The sequence below is a fragment of the Passer domesticus genome, chromosome 1, assembly GCF_036417665.1.
Source record: "Passer domesticus isolate bPasDom1 chromosome 1, bPasDom1.hap1, whole genome shotgun sequence".
Taxonomy (NCBI): Eukaryota; Metazoa; Chordata; class Aves; order Passeriformes; family Passeridae; genus Passer; species Passer domesticus.
In genome coordinates this window covers 70,397,736-70,415,275 of record NC_087474.1, presented here as the reverse complement: position 1 = coordinate 70,415,275, position 17,540 = coordinate 70,397,736, and the positions used below count along the sequence as shown (strand labels likewise).

At 37.4% G+C, this 17,540-nt stretch overlaps 1 protein-coding gene and 1 long non-coding RNA gene across 6 annotated transcripts in view; both read left to right on the top strand.

Moving 5' to 3' along the window:
• CDKAL1 (CDK5 regulatory subunit associated protein 1 like 1) overlaps positions 1–17,540 on the top strand; it is a 378,983-nt gene that overhangs the window by 14,347 nt on the left and 347,096 nt on the right. The gene's annotated exons all lie outside the window — the stretch shown is intronic.
• Positions 155–9,348, top strand: LOC135302417 (uncharacterized). The gene is made up of 2 exons (XR_010364036.1): positions 155–5,470; positions 7,101–9,348. It is a non-coding gene; the product is annotated as an uncharacterized LOC135302417 (long non-coding RNA).

Below are 17,540 nucleotides of genomic sequence, written 5' to 3'. Positions count from 1 at the left end.
GCTCGCAGCGCCGGGCACCGGGCACCTCCGCCGGGAAATGCAGTCGTGGGCGGCTGAATAAACCCGCTTTAAGTGACTTGCTGCCGTTCTGATCTTATGCCGGTTTAGTTGGCATCTTTGCTGTCGATTGCGAAGGTCTGTTTTGTCTCGAGGGTTATCACTTTTTAGCTTCAGCTATGTTTTGTGTTGGACACAGTTTCCCTTCTAGTCTGTGTTGATATGCGATTCATGAGGTGTAATTGCCTAAATGCACCTTTTTGAAGAACTATTCTGTTTGGAAGCACCTTCTGCTTTGTTTGCTGGTCTGAGTAGGCTGGGTTACTTTTATGTTTGAAACATTATTTCAGGAGTTTGCTTATAACAATCAATGTACCGTTTTACTTGAACGATTAAAAGATTGTTTAATTTTAATAACCTTATATACTCTCTCTCACTGTATTTCGCCAAGACACTAAAAACCATAAGGACTACTGAACAAACACTGCTTGTTGAAATGTATTACTAGAGCATAAATAAAAGTGAGTGTAAAGGCAGATGATTTTCAGGTTGGACATCAGTATTTAATTGTTTGGGTGCCTTCAGGTTGTTCAGGCTAGCATTTGGTAACTCTTGTCACTACTGTGGTGCTATCCTAAGTTTCCAAAGCTAGCTTTTTCATTTGTTCAGGCAAATTCGAAACAATTTACAGGATGTGATTTAATGGTTTTTTTTTTGAGGCAAAATGCTACCTGCTGTGAATTAACATCCTAAGTTTACACTGGGTAAGACCTAGCTGTGTACTTAGCTTGTGTATTTTGTGTCCTTAACTTAAGGCTTGTGGAAGTTCTTAATTTTTTTTTTTAGTTTATTCATGTTGACTGCATATAATTTTCTTGAGCTTATCTTCAGAAACCTCTAAGTTGTATAATTTTCTTGTTTTTGCCATCTAAGTATTTTAAATTTAGTTTTGTAAAAGCTTTTCATCTGAATGATGTTTGAGATAGTGGAGACAAGTTGTCAAAGGACAGTCTGTCCCTTGTACCTCTGGGGGCAGTAGAACTGTGCCCCAGGAGGCCCTTAAGTTAGCAGGGAAGGAGCTCTGTGATAGTGAAATGACGTGCTACCGTCTGAAGCAAAGCTGGAGCAGACTCCCATGTGAGCTGCTGTTGCATTCATGTTTTCTGAAAAATCCCTTTGCCCAGGATTTTTCTCCTGGGAGGCTGAGAAGCCTCAGAGAAAAATGAAAACAATTCTTATCTCATTTGCTTCTCCTGTGTTTTGCTGCTTTGGAATGTGTTTGAAGATTGTTTATCCAACAGGTGATTGTTTCATTGGTTTCGCTGTGATTTGTTTTGACTTACTGGCCAATCAGGGTCAAGCAGTGTCAGGGCTCTGGAGAGAGTCAGGAGTTTTTATTATTATCTTTTTAGCATTCTGTAAGTATCCTTTCTGTATTCTTTAGTACAGTATAGTTTGGTATTCTTTAATATAATATAGTATTATAAAATAATATATTAGCCTTCTGAGAACATGGAGTCAGATTCATCATTATTTCCTGCCACGAGGGACCCTGCAAATACAATAACCTGTATCTTCCTGGTGGTGTTCATAGAATAACCATTCAGTCCTGCTCTTTTCTGGTATTGCTGTACTCCAAAGTCTAATTTGAAACCAAGTGTTACGCACAGGCTCATAATGTTTCACAGAAACTGAGTAATTATTTAGTCTCAGCAATACTGGATAGATAGTGAGCCCTCTCACTGAGAGAAGTGGTAAGGCTGCTCTGCATCTCAGGATGTGCAAAGAAATGACTTTACTGCATCATAAAACTGTGTGTTAGAATATTTTATCTTGTCATAACCTATTTCTGCTGTTCATAATAAACCTCAGCCTCGTCTTGTCCAGTTTTTGTGATTTTTGTGCTATTTTCAACCACTTGGAGAAAGTGGGATAGCTGTTGTGGCCAAGCAGCACCCATGGGGACCTTAAGCTGACTGAGCTGGTGCAGTCTTTCCAACACTCATGCTTAGCCAGGGCATGATGGGCCTACAGAAATGCACATCTATCAATCTTGCATTTGCTGCTGTGAATCCTGTAGCTTTTGTGTGCTACCAGTAGGAGTTAGCAGATTAAGTGTTGGTGCTGAGGACCAGGCTCTTTGAGCAGAAGACATTAGCTTTTGTCTCGTCTCAAATCCCTGGCTTTGGAATTTGCTTACAGAAAGAAGCTAAGCAGGAACTTTGTCTTGGGTAACTATAAATAGATTCTGAGTTAATTGTGCCAAAACTGAATTGATGTTGATTGGTACAAGACTTTGGTGTATAGAGAAGTGATTTTTTTGGCCTGCAATTTAATGGAAGACAGAAAACTTGAACTGCAGATTTTATTAGGCATTTTGGACCCTCAGCTTTTGTTGGCTAGGTTTTAAGGGTGTGCTTGTTTGTAATTGATTCCCTAACTGATAGATGACTTTTGAGATTCTGTTGTTTGTTCATGGGTCACCACTTTTCTACTTGTCTTTATCATGTTTTGAAAAATTCACTTCCCATTGGAAATGTTAATTTTCCTTTGTGAACATAAACATGTAGACCATCAGATGATGGTAAATTTGAGCATCCAGTAGTTATTTAACTAGAAGCTTGAGTCTCATAATTGGCAGTGATGGAAGGAGAATATAAAGTGAATATGGTTTGGCAGTCTCACTAGAAAGCAAAAAAATTAACAAGTTCTCTTGTAAGGCAGTCACCTTTATATATCACTGATGGTTCCAGATATTCTTTATAACACTAGAGTAGAATAAGAAAAGCACTACCAGAATTTTCTATTACAGGAGAAAAATCTGATTGATACAGGTTTTTTTTTTTTTTTTTAAGCTTGATTGTCATAAAACTCCAAACTCCAGGAAACTAAGGAGAGGAAGGAGATTTTCTTGACAAACTCTTTTGCCATGATATTTGTGTCTTTTTGTTAAAAAAGGCTTGTTGGAAAACTTGCATATTCACAATTGTCTTTGAGTCTGTTCATGATTTTCCAAATAAAAACACAGCAGAGCAAGAAAAACAGTGTCTTCTTTTGTAGGTGACTGCCAGGTGTTTTACAAGTGCAGCTTTTCAGTGTTGTCAGTGGTTCCTCTCTTTACTGAGGCAGAATTACATTTAAATGGAGAGGGCTGTGAACTTTGCCTCTGCTCTTCGCTGCCTTGAGGAGGAATTCACATAGTTTTTATCAGCACCTCAGTCTGATGCTGCTCACCTGCTGCAGGCAGCCCAGCTGCCAGGTGCAGGAAGAGGGGTTTAGTTCTGGAGTGTAAACTGATGCAAAGGAGGACTGGGAGAGGAATTTTAAGTGGAACTGTTTTCCCTCACCACCTGCAGGGTGTAAGTTTGTGTTCATGACTGACAGAGCCTCCTATTAGACTGCTGTATGCTGTTGAAGATCATAGGCCAAAAGGCACCTGGCATGGTGAGCTCTCCTTCCCAGGGCTGGGCCATTCAGCAGCTTTTGTTTTAAGTGGGTGTTGTAAACCTGCAGTGATGGAGAATTCATAACCCCTTTTGGATGATTAACTGCCTTTCTGTTTGAAAAGTGTTTCCGAGTGTGTGACCTATACCTTTTAGCACAGTTAAGCCTTTAGCTGCCTGTGTGTTCTTTAGTGGGTACGGAGAACATCTGATTCTTTTCTTTTGCGTAGCAACCTTTCCACATATTTGAATGCTGTTATGCCTTCTCTCTATAGGCATCTTGTGTTTAGGCTAAGTAGACCTAATTCCTAAAAGCTTTTCTCATAGGTCATCTTCTCTAGAGCTCTGACCTTTCTTGTTCCATTCCTCTGGACATTCTCCAGTTTATTTATTTGCATCAATCTTCAAGTACATTAGTATGTTTATCTAGCATGTACAATTTTGATAAATGTAGAGGAGGGAGGTTTTTTGTTGCCTTATTCAAAATACAGTTTATGAAACATTCCCATTGAAGTCCCAGGACAGCTGAAACATTGATCATACTCTGCCGTAATTGACTTAATGTTTTTTTTTATAAGATGAGAAATACTGAAATAGACTTCCACAGAAAAATACTTACAGGAAATAGTTTCTGAATAAAACTGTTGAAGATGGGGAAGTTGATGTCTTGGTGCTAGTTTGTCCACTATCCTTGTCAGAATGTCTTGCTTCTCTGCTTCCATTTTTTAATGTGTCTGAAGTGAATGCTGCTAATTTATAGACATTTACAGTGGGTTTTTTTTAAGGATTTGCTTTCACAGCTCATTTAGGGCCACCACTGTTGTTCATAATAACCGTTCCTAGTAATACTATCTCTGAATTGTTAAGTGAAGGATTGTCATCACACTTCTGTTATTTGCTTTTATTTTTTCCCCACTGTGGTTTCAAAAATCCTCTGTCACCTTTTGTTTTTTTTTTTTTGGCTGTTTTAATGTAAAATCATATTAGTTGTTTGGTTTGATTCAGTGCAAATCTTAGTAAGTGTCTATGCATATGCATTGAGATATTGAGAAAGAAAGAAGGCAGAGTATTACCTGGACTGAGTGGGCAAGAGATGGCTTACAAGAGATGGCTTGTCTTTCATTTAGCACTAAGGCTTCCTTGTGCTGAGTTAAATTATGTGCTTGTGAAACTAGAGCTTTAGACTTGGAATGCTTTGTTTTAGTGTTTTGTGCCGTGATAGATTTCTGCAAGTATTTTGTGCAACTTGATCTGGTAAAGAATCCATCTTGATGCCATTCATTGGGGCCTTAAAAGATCCTCCCCCCACCCAGTACGTTAGAAACCCTGGATTTATTGGTGTATGTAACTTGAGATCTTTCAACAGTTTAAGTCATGACAAGCAAAGAAGTCTTGGCCACTTAAAATAAGTGAAGGTAACACATTGAAGAAACATTAGATCAGAGTTTAATGTCAGACTTGCAATAAGAACTGTGCAGGACTACATTACAGCAAGAGTTTTACTAATGCCTACTTAGCTTTTCCAGATAATTTTTAGAAAAACTTTTGCAGAAGTAATAAGCTATCAAAGATGCTTTTAACACCTCCCTTTTGTGAGGCCAGAGTTTGGCCAATGTGAAGAGAATTGCAGTGGTTGGTGTAGATTCGGTCTGTAAAGCTTCAGCTTTAGGTTTGTTTGTGGCAATTTTACGGGTCACTTCCGTGGATTCTTTGGATTTCTTTAAACGAGTGAGGATTTTACAAACTTTAATTTGTGAAGTGTCCCGCTCGGTGTCACAGTGACGCCGTCCTGTGAGCCACTCGCTGCTAGATGGCGCTGTGAGACCGCGCTGCCGCCTGAGGGGCGCTGCAACCGCTTCCCGAGACCCGCTTAAATTAACATTTATTTAGGTTAAAAATGCCATTTTGTTGAATTTTATTTTCAATTTAGTCACTTAATTGATCCCACTACAAATGATCTCCTGGCTCACGGCCTTGCTTTGCATTGCTTGAAAGGACTCTAAAGTTCAGAGGAAACCCTAGCAAATGAGGTAACATTTTGATTCGTTTCCCACAGAAATTATTAATAATGGAGGAGCATTGCATACATTAGGCTTGTGTAAATATCCTAGAAGATTATTCCGAAAAAATGAGATCCACTGTCCCTTCAAATATGGTCGCAAAGGAAATGAAGCAGTGATTAGTATAAAAGTCTTTTGAGATTAGAGGGATTTGTATGATTTTTATTAATTGATCATCATCCATGTATGTTCATGCTAGTTTATGAACTCTTTATTTTCTTTACTTTCAGAATCTTAGCTGGGAAAGTTTAAAATTGTTTCAACTTTGTCCTAAAATTGGACTTTTGGTTTCAAAGTGTACTATGTAGTTGTAAGCAAGTAGTTGTTCGTTCATGGAAAATGTCATATCCAAATAAAGCTTTCTGGGTGTGGTACTAAGACGCTTGCAACGTGATGCAGCCAGGATTTTGTGTGTCCAATCAGGATGGCGTGAGGTTTTTTCATAATGATCAGTGTTAGCAAAAGGTTTTTCACTGTGCGGGAGGTACAATGTGCTAAGCAGTCCGTTTCCTTTACTGTCATGCTTAAAAACATTTTAGAAATTTTGGCAAGGCAGATTTTCATGGGTCTCAGGTACGTACACCAGGAAAGTTTGCATCTCTTAAAGATGTGGATTCTTCCAGCAAAAGAAGAAAGTTTGCTTCAGCTGCAGCTTGTTATATGTATCATTAAAAAAACCCCAACCAAACTCCAAAGGGTCTGTGAAGTGCAGAAGTGGCATTTATGTTACCAGACTGCATGTTTTCTGTGTGCATGTATGAATTTTTTTTCCATTGTTAAATGTGTTTTACTTGTTTTTTTTTTTTGGGAAGGGGGGAACAGATTAAGTTGCTGAATGCTGTAGTTGTTTCTTACAGTAATGATTACATGGATTTATTTGTTGGAGTATATTCTTCATTTACATCCTGAGATCTTGCTGGTTGCTGTCTTGGATCACACCTCTACTGGTGTATCAGTGATGATTTGCATTGTGTATATACAACATTTCTAGTTTGACTCACCTTCCTGGCACTAATTGAAATGAGTTGATAAATTTGTACTTGGAGTTCCAGGTGTGCTACCTTGCACATACTAAAGAGCAAATGTGATATTTGGCATAACACTTAGGTTTAAAAAAAAAGAAGAAAAATATTAGTAGAACAACTTCTCTTATAGGAAGATTCTAAGGAAATATTGAGCAGAAAAAAAAGTATTTTGCTTTTCTTTAGCAGCAAAAGCTTTATTAGAACTTTTTCTTCCACAGTTTTTGGGGATATCTCATTTGTATTGAAGAAGTGGACTTAGGAATACTGTACACCACAATGAAATGGAAAGTATTTTCTAGCCATATGTAATGCAAGACATTGAAGTCATGCTGATCTGGATTGGTTTGCAGTATGTGGTTGGATGGCAGAAGTTAGATGTTTGTATCTTTAAACCATGGGACACCAAAGAAGATCTGTTGTCTTAGGTGAAAGTTTCCTCAGTTTAGAAAACAATGCATAACTCCAGAAATATATCCATAACTGCTGATCCCTGATCATGATGCAGTGCTTCTGAGGTAGTTCAGTCTAAAATGTGTAAGAATTAGTTTAACATAATTCTCTTTCTTATTTTGCAGGTTTTCACAGCCTTTGGTTTGAAGCAGTAAGGCAGCTTCTAGGATGAATTAATAACATGTAGTTGATTCAAGCTGAGATCTTTCCTCCTGTATCTCAGTTAATTTGGTTCTGCAGGAAAAGGATTTTATAAGGAAAATAATGTTTTTGTATGAACTGATTTGTAGGTTCTTACGTCATTGTGAGAGCCACCTGTTGAAGGACTATTCTTTTTCTTTCTAGAAATCCATGCCCAAATTGTGATTCAATAAGGTAATTAAGGGGTCTGCATTTTTCAAACATACTGTTGATGGACACACAAAAAAAGGAAAATTAATGCAAACTGAAAACATTTTTCTAAATTTTGAGATATATATATATATATACAAAGGAAAAAAATTTGAACATCTCTGGACTAGGGCTGGGTTTGTTGTTTTTCTGAGACCTGGGACACAGAAATGCCCGCTAATCAGCCTCTCACGCCTGCAAAACCTTGTTTTAAGCTTCCATAGCTGTATTTTTTTCATTTTCATTAATATAGTCTAGCTTTTTGTAAAAGCAATTCTACTCCCCTTAACATGTACTTCAGGTACCAGGAACTAAATCAAGAATAACTTTGATGTGTGGAAAGTGTGGAACCAGTTAATGTCTTGCTAACATCAAGGAGTGTGTGACTTGTGAAACAAACTGTGTGGTACTTGATACTGAGTTGTACCCAGTTGCTTTAGACACATTCCAGGATTGAAAACACATGTGCCATCTATGTTGCAAACCATATCCTCAAGAAACAGATTCCTAAAATGAAGGATTTAAAGCCTGATGAATGAGGTGGATTTAAGATGTGTTTTAAATGGAACTACTCGTATGACTTTCTGTATGCTAAAACATGTATTTTTTAACCTCTACCGAGTCTGATTTTGTAGCATTGATTTCTGTAGCATTGTTTCACAAATGTTTTAATAGTTACACCTTGAAAATAGAGTAGTGTCTTCAAAAATGTCAGTCTGGAATAAACAATGAAAAAACTTTGAAAAAGCCCCCAAGCAAAAAACTGTTGAAATGGGACTTTCTGAGCTTATTTAAATGTACGTTTTAGCTGCTACACCAAAGTGATGATAAACAAAGCACTATCTTGGGAATGCTCAAATATCTATCAAAATAGTTGTTCAAAAAGTGCTTTCCCATACATCCCATAATTAAGTTTCTAAGTTAGGTCTGGTTAGCTAAGTGAAAATATACTTGCTTTCCTGAAGCACCCCCTGGAGGTAAGGAATTCAAGTGTGTTGGCTTTTTTCCTTTCATTTTATGGGGAGTTCTGGTCTCAGGCAAGACACTTAAGAGAGATGCATAGCTTGAAAAGGTGTGAATACCCAGTTATTAATACAGTAAGACCAAGTATTTTGTTTTAACCTTATCGTCTCCTAAATTGCATAAATCCTTTCAATGTTTAGTCAGCCTTACAGTTCTTTCAGTTTTTGTGTGTAGAGGTAAGCATGTGAAGTGTGTTAATAAGTTACCATGAAGGTAATGTGGTTAGGCTGACAACACAATTTCAAGTTCAGTGCAACTTTCCAGTTTTTTACTTCTTGTTAGTTGATATTTTATTATTTGTGTGGGCTCGAGGTTTTGTGTTTTAAGTTCAGAGCTTCTACAATGAACTTAGTTAGCCATGAATAAGTTGATAAAAATGATCCTTGTTCCAGTTCTGCTTTGGCAAGTGTAATTGCTATGTCTTTCTGATTGTGCCTCGTGTGATAATTTTATTTGTGGATTCATACATCACCATTAAAGCAGAGAAGCAGGTACACAGTTCCTTGACACATCCTGTAAACAGCTGCAGATCAGTCTGTGCATCTGACAATGGACAGTATCTGCTTATTGGACTGTCTTGCCACCTGCTCATAAAATGCTATTTCTGTCTGAAAAGAAACAGATTCAGTCCAGTTCTGTATATATACCCTGTGTTTATACACTGAGCAGTATCCTATAAGCTAAAAGAAGCAAAACAGAAGGTGGAGGAGCCACTTGGTGCAATGACACCAGTCTAACATTCTGTGATGGAGCTGTGAACTTGTTTGTCTGGTAAACCAGCACAGTGTTTGGCTGAATTCTATCCATGATGTCAATATTTACACGATTTCTTTTTGTGTCTGTGAAAAGAATAAGACTATTAAAAGTTTTTCCCTAATATGATGTGTTAAATATTCTTAGTCCTTGTATGTTAAGGGTTACATGATGTTTTTGTTTTGTAAATAAATAGTCAAACTGAAATGTGCTGTTTTGTAACTGAAGTTCAATGCAACATTAGTAGTTAACTATTATATATAGATTTTCTTGCTGTTTGGCAATAGATGTTTCTCATGAGGAACCAAAACCATTTTAAATACAAGGGTTTGATAGGAGAAAGAAGCAGGTCAAATATACTTTTATGTATTTTTAGCTTTGCACTAGACAAACTAACATTTTAAATATCTGGGCTGGTTGGGTTAAAAGGAAGTACAATGGATAGTTCCACGCAGGAGGAAAACAAGATACTGTACCCAGGGAAGGAAAATGCTCCTTTATTTCTGCTTACACTTGGAAAGACCCATTTCTTTGAGTGCTGAAAACTTCACAAGCATCTGATGACGAACAGCTGTTCAACTGTTGTAGAAGAAGCTTAAGCTTGTGTCATTGTTGTTTATCATATTTGAATTTATAGATCTAAAGTGGCACCTGTTATCCAGGTGCTATCCAATATTGTTTGACTGACAATTCAAACTTGAATAACTTCCACACAGGAGTCTCATTAAATACAGTAAATTGTGTGGGATACAACATTATTTAAATTTGTCCTTGGCTACAATTTGCATGAGTTTGATCTTACTGCCAGTAAAGAGATGGAGGTCTAAGAGTGTATGCCGTGGGTGATGTTCAAGAGAGAAGGGATTAGGCCACACTTTAAGTCTCACTTCGTGGGGCATCAGTATGAGTCCAGAGAAACAAGTGGTTTCTGAAAGAAAGATAGAATTCTTTTGGAATTGTCATCATCTTGATGCTCCCTGTGGAAGGTTTAGTCCTTGTATGGGAATGGTAATTAAAAAGAAAGAGTCTGGTTTTGCTATAAGTAATAGAATAGTTCTTTAGTTTATCCTTAGTTGTTCTCAAATCTGAAGAAGAAAAGGACATATTTGACTTCTGAGTTAGAAGACCAATATCACTCTTTTCTTGGAAGGTATTTAATGCAATTATCCGTTACACTTGGGGAACAAACTTTGGTTTACATGTTGCATTTCAGGGTTTTTGGGTATCTCCCTATCCAGTTCATTTGCTGTGGTTGCCATAAAAGTCTAAGTACTTGCATTCAGCCTGGGTGTCATACCATCACCTCATTCAGCAGCAGAAGTGAGGTACAAGGAGTGGGTGGCCTGTGGGTATTGTGTGGAGCTAGTGCTCTCTGTTGTTTATACGAAGCACTGTAACTGAAGAACTTGGTGCGTTGTCAAACGTCAGGATATTTCTGGCCTTCAGTGTGGTATATGTTGACTGCGAACCGAAAACCTCACCCCGAAAGTGTAATGTAAAAGTGTTAAGTTAGAAAAAAACAAACCCCAAACAGATTTACCCTGAGACTGTGACTAAATTTTTTACCAGGCTGAGATTGCTTTGACTTTGTTTACGCTGTTCTCAGATGTATCACTTATGAGAGGCAATAATTTTATTAAGTGATTGACCAGAGACAAATATCTAATAGGGGATGAGCTTTCTTTATCACTTTTTCGTTGCTTTGATATTGAAATGTGAGACTATTTTGAAGAACTGCTTTGGTACCTTTGTACCTTAAATGAGTGCTGAAATCTTTAGTGGGCTGCCTTGAAAAAAATCAGTTAGTAGGTTGAAAAAGTAGAAATTGTTCAGAAAGGTGGTTTATGTGAGAGGTCATTCATATGTTTTGAGGGAAGGTGCTCTAAGTCTTTCAGCTGTAGTGATGTTTCTGTATGGAAGCAATTCAGAGTAGATAGCCCATTGTGAACTTTTTAATATAGATTTTAATTAGAGTGCCATTCCTACCACCTGCTGAAGTAGAGTTGGAATGTCTGCTGACCTGAAATGAATGCACGTGTTCAGTATTAATACTGCATGTCTGGATCCAGACAGCAATCTTTCATTTTGACATGCACATAGTCAAAGTAAATTAATGTTTAAAATCTGAATACTTGAAGTTCAGCCAGAGTGCATTCATAATTATCTTCAGGCAAGTTTAAATGGAAATGCGTATGCTATTTTTATTCTTTATTTACAGTATGTACAGGTAAAATCTGTGATAATGCTTTAGAAATTAATTATGTGAACTTATTTTTTCCTATTTGTGAAAGTATTTATTAAAAGATTTTAAAACATTTCAGTGATAGCATTGAGGTTCTGCATGGTTCAGTGTGCACTGTGTGGGTTTTTGTCATGTATCTTGAAAAATTGATCTAATTTGTTTTCTAGTTGTTTATATACATGCAATTAGTCTTAGAAATTGTTATTTTGTTTCAGGAAGGTCTAAATTGTAGATTTTGTGGTCAGATAGCAAACTTCTATCTCTTATGTTTCTCAGAAGAAATATTCTCCAGTGAACAGCATTGTGATCTTTTAGAGATTTGATTGTGACCACAGCATCCCCTTCCTTTAACATGTGTATTCTTAAACCTCCCAGAAGAAGATAAATAGCCTAAATGTTGCCATTCATTCTATCCCTGATCACACTACAGCAAAGTTATTTTAACTCATATATTTAAAGGAGAACTGCAGCTCTGACAACACAAACATTGTGGCACTAATTTTCGTTTGATTGTAAGTCAAGTAAAGTTCAAGCACTTAAGTACTTCTCAGTCAGCACAAAACTTTACAGTTGCAAAACTGAGGGTCATGCCTGTGTCTGTAGAAATGATAGTTATTGGCAAGAAAGCTCATCAATGTACTGCTGCATTAATTGCTTTTTACGGTAATATGACAGCAGGAAATCTTTCCAGTAGTTCTTTTCATTTGTTAAAAATTAATAAATAACTCTGATGATTACTGGAGGTCATGTTCAAAGATTTGAAGACTGAAAAGCCTATTGGTATGTTATCTGTTTTACTTCTGTTGAGACTGCAATGAACATAGGTCCAAAGCTGTTACCTGTAGAGTGTTCAGCTCTAAGCAGTTCAGAGAAACAGTTTTAAAATCTGAAACCTGTAAAGAACATAAATTGCTGAAAATCAGTCAAACAAAATAACTATCCCATCCCCCCAAACCACCCCAATTTATTTTGAATTATTAACAAATATAAAAATGTTTGTGTTAGTGTGGCTGCATCTGCACATGGATTGTGTTTGAATCTGAAAGAGGTGTTATCCTATACTGGGTTTTGCTGGTAAATGTCATCTCTGTAGATTCACAGGAGAAATGTAAACACTGATAACCTGTAATAAGTGAGCTCTGAATGGGAAGTTTTGTTGCCGGCCAATGAAGAATCTTTCTTCTTCTTTTGAACTCATGATTGATGACTACTAGCTGAACAAAGAATGAGCAATCAGATTTTTTGTACTTAATTTTTCCTTCATTAGCTAATTTTCTAGCTTGAATTCAAGTTTTACTGTCTAATTATAGAATTTCTTGAGTGTGGAGATTTATTGGTTAAATTTTATGTTCCAGTCTTTTATGTATCCTATTTATAGTGTTTATGGGTTTACCCAATACCTTACTTCCAGAAAGATTGATCAATGGTGAATCTTACAGCATTTTTTCTTGTTTACTAGTTGACTGTGAATCGTTTTTAAGCAAAGAGATTCCTCACTTGTCTTACTGGCCTCTAGAAAGAAATAAATACTGTTTTGTGTCCTTGATTTTACAGCAGGAGATGCATATGTGTGATTGCAGGGCCACGTGTTTTTGAGTAATGTTGGTTTCATTGTATTATGCTTTGAAATACTAATTTTTTAACTATGTAATTTTTTGATCTTCAGTTAAAAAGTAACTGCATTTCTAATCTGCTGACTCTCTTAGTTGTCAGGAATTTTTCTTGAATTCTTACATGGTTTTTTTTCTGTGTTACTTGTGAGTAAAAAAAGTCAACAAAACCCAGCCAGGCATCAGGCTGTTGGTACATGTACTTCCATTATGCTATCTCATGTTCTTATATCTGTCTCCACATATTATAGAGTCTTCTATGTCTAACAAAATACAAGGCACCAGAATCAAATACTGAAAACATCAGTCAAGGAAAGAGAACACTGCAGATATCAAGAGTAATAATTCTCAAGGTTTAAACCATGTCATTTCAGTAATTAGGTAATTTAAGTCTTCATCTTAATATGACATAAACCAGCAAAAATTACTTTTTATAAACCACCTTTTGGCCTCCTTCCTCGCTGGTCTCCCAATCCCTGGTATAAAACAAACATTGGATTTCAACAGAAATTTTTCTTCTCTGTTACCAGTTCATGAAGAGAGAAGCATGTAAAGTGTGAAGTGTTATAAGGAATGCTTTATGACTCTTACTCTTAAATACAATACAGCTATTGAATTTATGCAGATTTTCCTTGTTCCTCTTAAATATCAGATAGCGATCATTGCAAATATGTAACTAATAATGTCTGCCTACAATGTAGTGTAATAATAACTCGGGGTTCTCTTCAGCAAATGTTACTGTGTCTTTTGCTATGGTCTGACAGGCATGACCTACATTTAAGAAAGCCCTCTGGGTCTGTCTGGTTCATTACTGTCTACTTGCAGATGCTTCTTCATAGATGGTTAGTTGAGATGCTCTTGCAGACCTCTAGGTTTTTTTTGCAACATTTTGCTGCATTGGTTTTGCAAATTTATGTTCTCCAGTAGTAAGAGCCTGGCTTCTTTAATAGAATTTATGTGGAGCTTAGTTTTAACCATCTTTCTGTCTTTTTAATAGCAATATTGAGAACATTTTCATTTTTATGTCACTGAGCTTCAGGTTGTTCGGGGTTGTTAGACAAAAGCAAATGTAAATGAAATATCCTGTCTATATTCTAAATTCTGCTTGAGAGCCTGTTTTCAGTAGACTGTTGGCAATGGTTTTGCACATAATTTCAAGGCATTTCCAAACCAGTGCATTTTAATAGTAAAGGATTTGTCCTTTACTAATAGTTAAGGCTGCTTGTTGAAACTGCCATAACTTTTAAAGTTATGTAGTAATGATCTTTAAATTCATCAATACTGCTTGTGTTTGAAATGCTAATCTAGCAGACTGTATGGTTTGTACAATTATTAATACTCTTTGTCTGTGTTGCTTAGTAGTTAAGAGGTTAAACAGTTCATGGGGGGTAGTGGGGCGAACAAAAGCAGTTTGCATTTTGTCAATTTTCAACTTCAGATATCAGTAAATCATTGCAGCAGCCTTCCTTATCAGTTGTTTGCACAAAAAAATAAGTGGAATGGGGGAGTGGAGAAAACCTGTTAGAGTTGTGTCTGAGGGGACCATCTGCTGTGGTTCCCAGTGTTGGCAGTGTGATAAGGGATAAGCTGTGTAAACAGAGGTACCACAAAAAAAGGCAGGCCTGGTTCAGGGAGGCATATGTATGATTTGGATTTGGGTTGATAAGAGCCTTAGAAAGTCAGGGATCTTAGAGTAAAAGTCTGTTAAGCAGAGGAGTGATGTATTTAATCTAAAACTCCAGATGTAGCTTATTAGCATGAGTTTGCCTTTGGACTAACTTCTGTAGCTTTCTTCTGATTTATTGGGGCTTTGACAAACAGAAAATATGGATGAGTTGCATGGTTGATGCAAATATTAGTACAAATGCTGACACTTCTGCATTTTGGAAACGTTCACTGGTGGTTTCTATTAGTGCTTGATCAGCAAAGATAGATAAAGATTTGAAGAATGACCAGCAGTGTTAATAAATGTTTGATTTTTGGGGAAGAAATAGCCAGGTGGCAGAATAAGCATGCCCATATGAACAGTCAGAGGATAAGCTGATTGGTGACTACTCACCTGGCCACAGGTGTCTCTCGTGTATCTCAGTTTGACGTCTGTATCTTAGACCTTTGGAAAGATGTGAAATAGAAAGAGACTGCCTCTGGAAGCAGGGAGGGGATTTCCTGAACCTCTTGTTAGTCACACAGTGGTTGCTCATTACAGCAGGGTGGGGTGCAGGTGGCTGCCAGTCCACCTGCAGTGTGGACAATGCTGCATGGATCAAAGAGCCTTAGCTCTGTTTGGACTAAGTCAGGCATCTGTTACTAAGGCCTCGCTAAGTAGCTAGTTCCAGTTTAAATTTCTGCATTGGGGTCACTCGTGTCTGGTTTTATGGTGACTGAAATACTGGAAAAGGGGGAGTGGTTTTGCATTAAAAATTAAGTTAAACTTTCCACCTGTCAGTTTCTGTCTACTTATCACAGTGTTTAGGGGAAACATATCTACAATTTGGATTTTTTTTTTTTTGTTAATATGAGGCTTTTGCTACTGAGATTCCTTCAGCCATGTGTAAGATCTAGTAGGGATGAACTCTTTGGGAAAACCACAGATAGAATAATGTTCTGAGGGAAGGAGAATATGATGAGCTGCTTACTACTTGTCCAGGACTGTCTCCTTTCCATCACACAAACTCTCCTCTCCAGTAGCCACATGGAGAAGGTAATGATTTCTTCCAGTCGGTGATGATGTGTGAAAACTGAAAAGATGCCAATACCTTTGCCTTGCTAACTGCTGGAATGGGATTTGCCACATTTGGGGAGACTTAGCCTGGGTGGATGTTGGCCAGCAGGTATGTGGTATTACTCCTTTGGGTTGGAGTAGCTGCTATGAACTATTACCCTCCATGAGGAGTTGAAGCCTGGAATTTGAGATGCAGAGGTTTGAAACAGGATGGAACTTGGAGTCTGTCTCAAACCTTTATAAGAAAGAAGGAAATTTTCAAATCTTAGAGAAGTTTGAGCAGGCCTGACCTGCAGGTTCATTTACTTTCTGGTGACTATATAAGATCTGAAGATTTCTCTTGCCTATTATTGAGCCAGTAACAGCATAAATGTATTATTTTCCTAACTTTGGAATCTGGCATCAGGTTTATAATAGCCCTGTTTAAATATATCTGCTGCTTTCTCTGATGAAGGCTCCCAGACCTTTCTGTGCAGCACTTGACTGATGTCCCTGCTGCTGATGCAAGTAAATGGTGCCTGTCTGTGCTAAGATTTGCATCTGTGGTGTCCAGTGATGGGACAAAAGGCAATGTGCATGGACTGAAACACAAGAAATTCCATTTAAACATCAAAAAAGCTTCTTTTTTTAATAGTGACTTTGATAAAATCCTGTAACGTGTCTCTTGAGGTGCAGAGTCTCCATCCATGAAGGCATTTAAAGTCCAACTGACCACAGCCCTGAGCAACCTGCTCCAGTTGCTCCTGTGGCTGAGGATGGAGGTTGGACTGGAGGATCTCCATAGGTCCCTTTCCACCTCAGCTGCTCTGTGATTCTACAAAATACTGTAAGCTTCAGAAGCTGCTAGATAAGGAGGAAAATGTTGGGGAGGGGAAGATACTTTTTATTTTCCTTTTCATATGAAGTCTTCTGAGATGTGCGTCCTTGGTGTTTATGTTTTCACTCTGTGGGTCTGCACTTGGGTTACTAGGATATCATGAGGTGTCTTTATCTCTCTTGCAGAGGAGGGAGGCTGGTTTTCTTGCACTTACGGGAAGTGAGGGAAGACAGGAGAATTTTACATAATTTTCCTTTATCTCATGGAAAGTGTTTTCTAACTCATCTTTAGGTAATTTTTATGAAGTTGAATTCTTTACTAACCTAGGTGCTACTGTCTTTATCACTTTTTAAATGAAACTGCCCAAGTCTCAGTAAGGAGAAATGTGATTCTGCTGCCATTTCCTTTGATCAACTATGATCAAAACTTTAGAATGGATGTACTATTTGGAAGAGTGGCTTCATTTTTTTCCCCTCTCAGTTCAGGCTCAGTTATTGATTATGTGTGAAATACTATTGAGGGATGAAAAAGAACAAAGTGAGCATAAAGTACTTCTTAAAAATAAATTTTCAAGGCAGAATGCAGCACTTTGTCTTTATTAAACCAATTGATGTTTCTTTTATACTCTTTTCAGTTTGTGAAGGTTTTCTTCTTTACCTGACAGCCTTTTACCTTCATGCTTTGGAGACCTTCACCTTTTATTGCTAGGGCTTAGTTATACTTTCATTGATTCTCATCTTGGCAGAATATTATACTTCTTAGAAAGAGTTTCATATGGAAGGCTCTCCACACAGAACTTTGACTGAAATTAATGGGACACTTGCTAGGTGGTAGAAGTTGCTCTTTTTTCTTGGATCTTGCAAGAAGAAGAAGATATTAAGAGCTTGTCTTTTGTTATAGGAAATAGCTCACTGCTGGTGTATGCCTGTAGAAAGAGTAAAGTTTTATCAGAGGCAGAAAATGTGACCCAGAGAATTTAAGTGGGTACCTGTTTATCATCTGAACAAG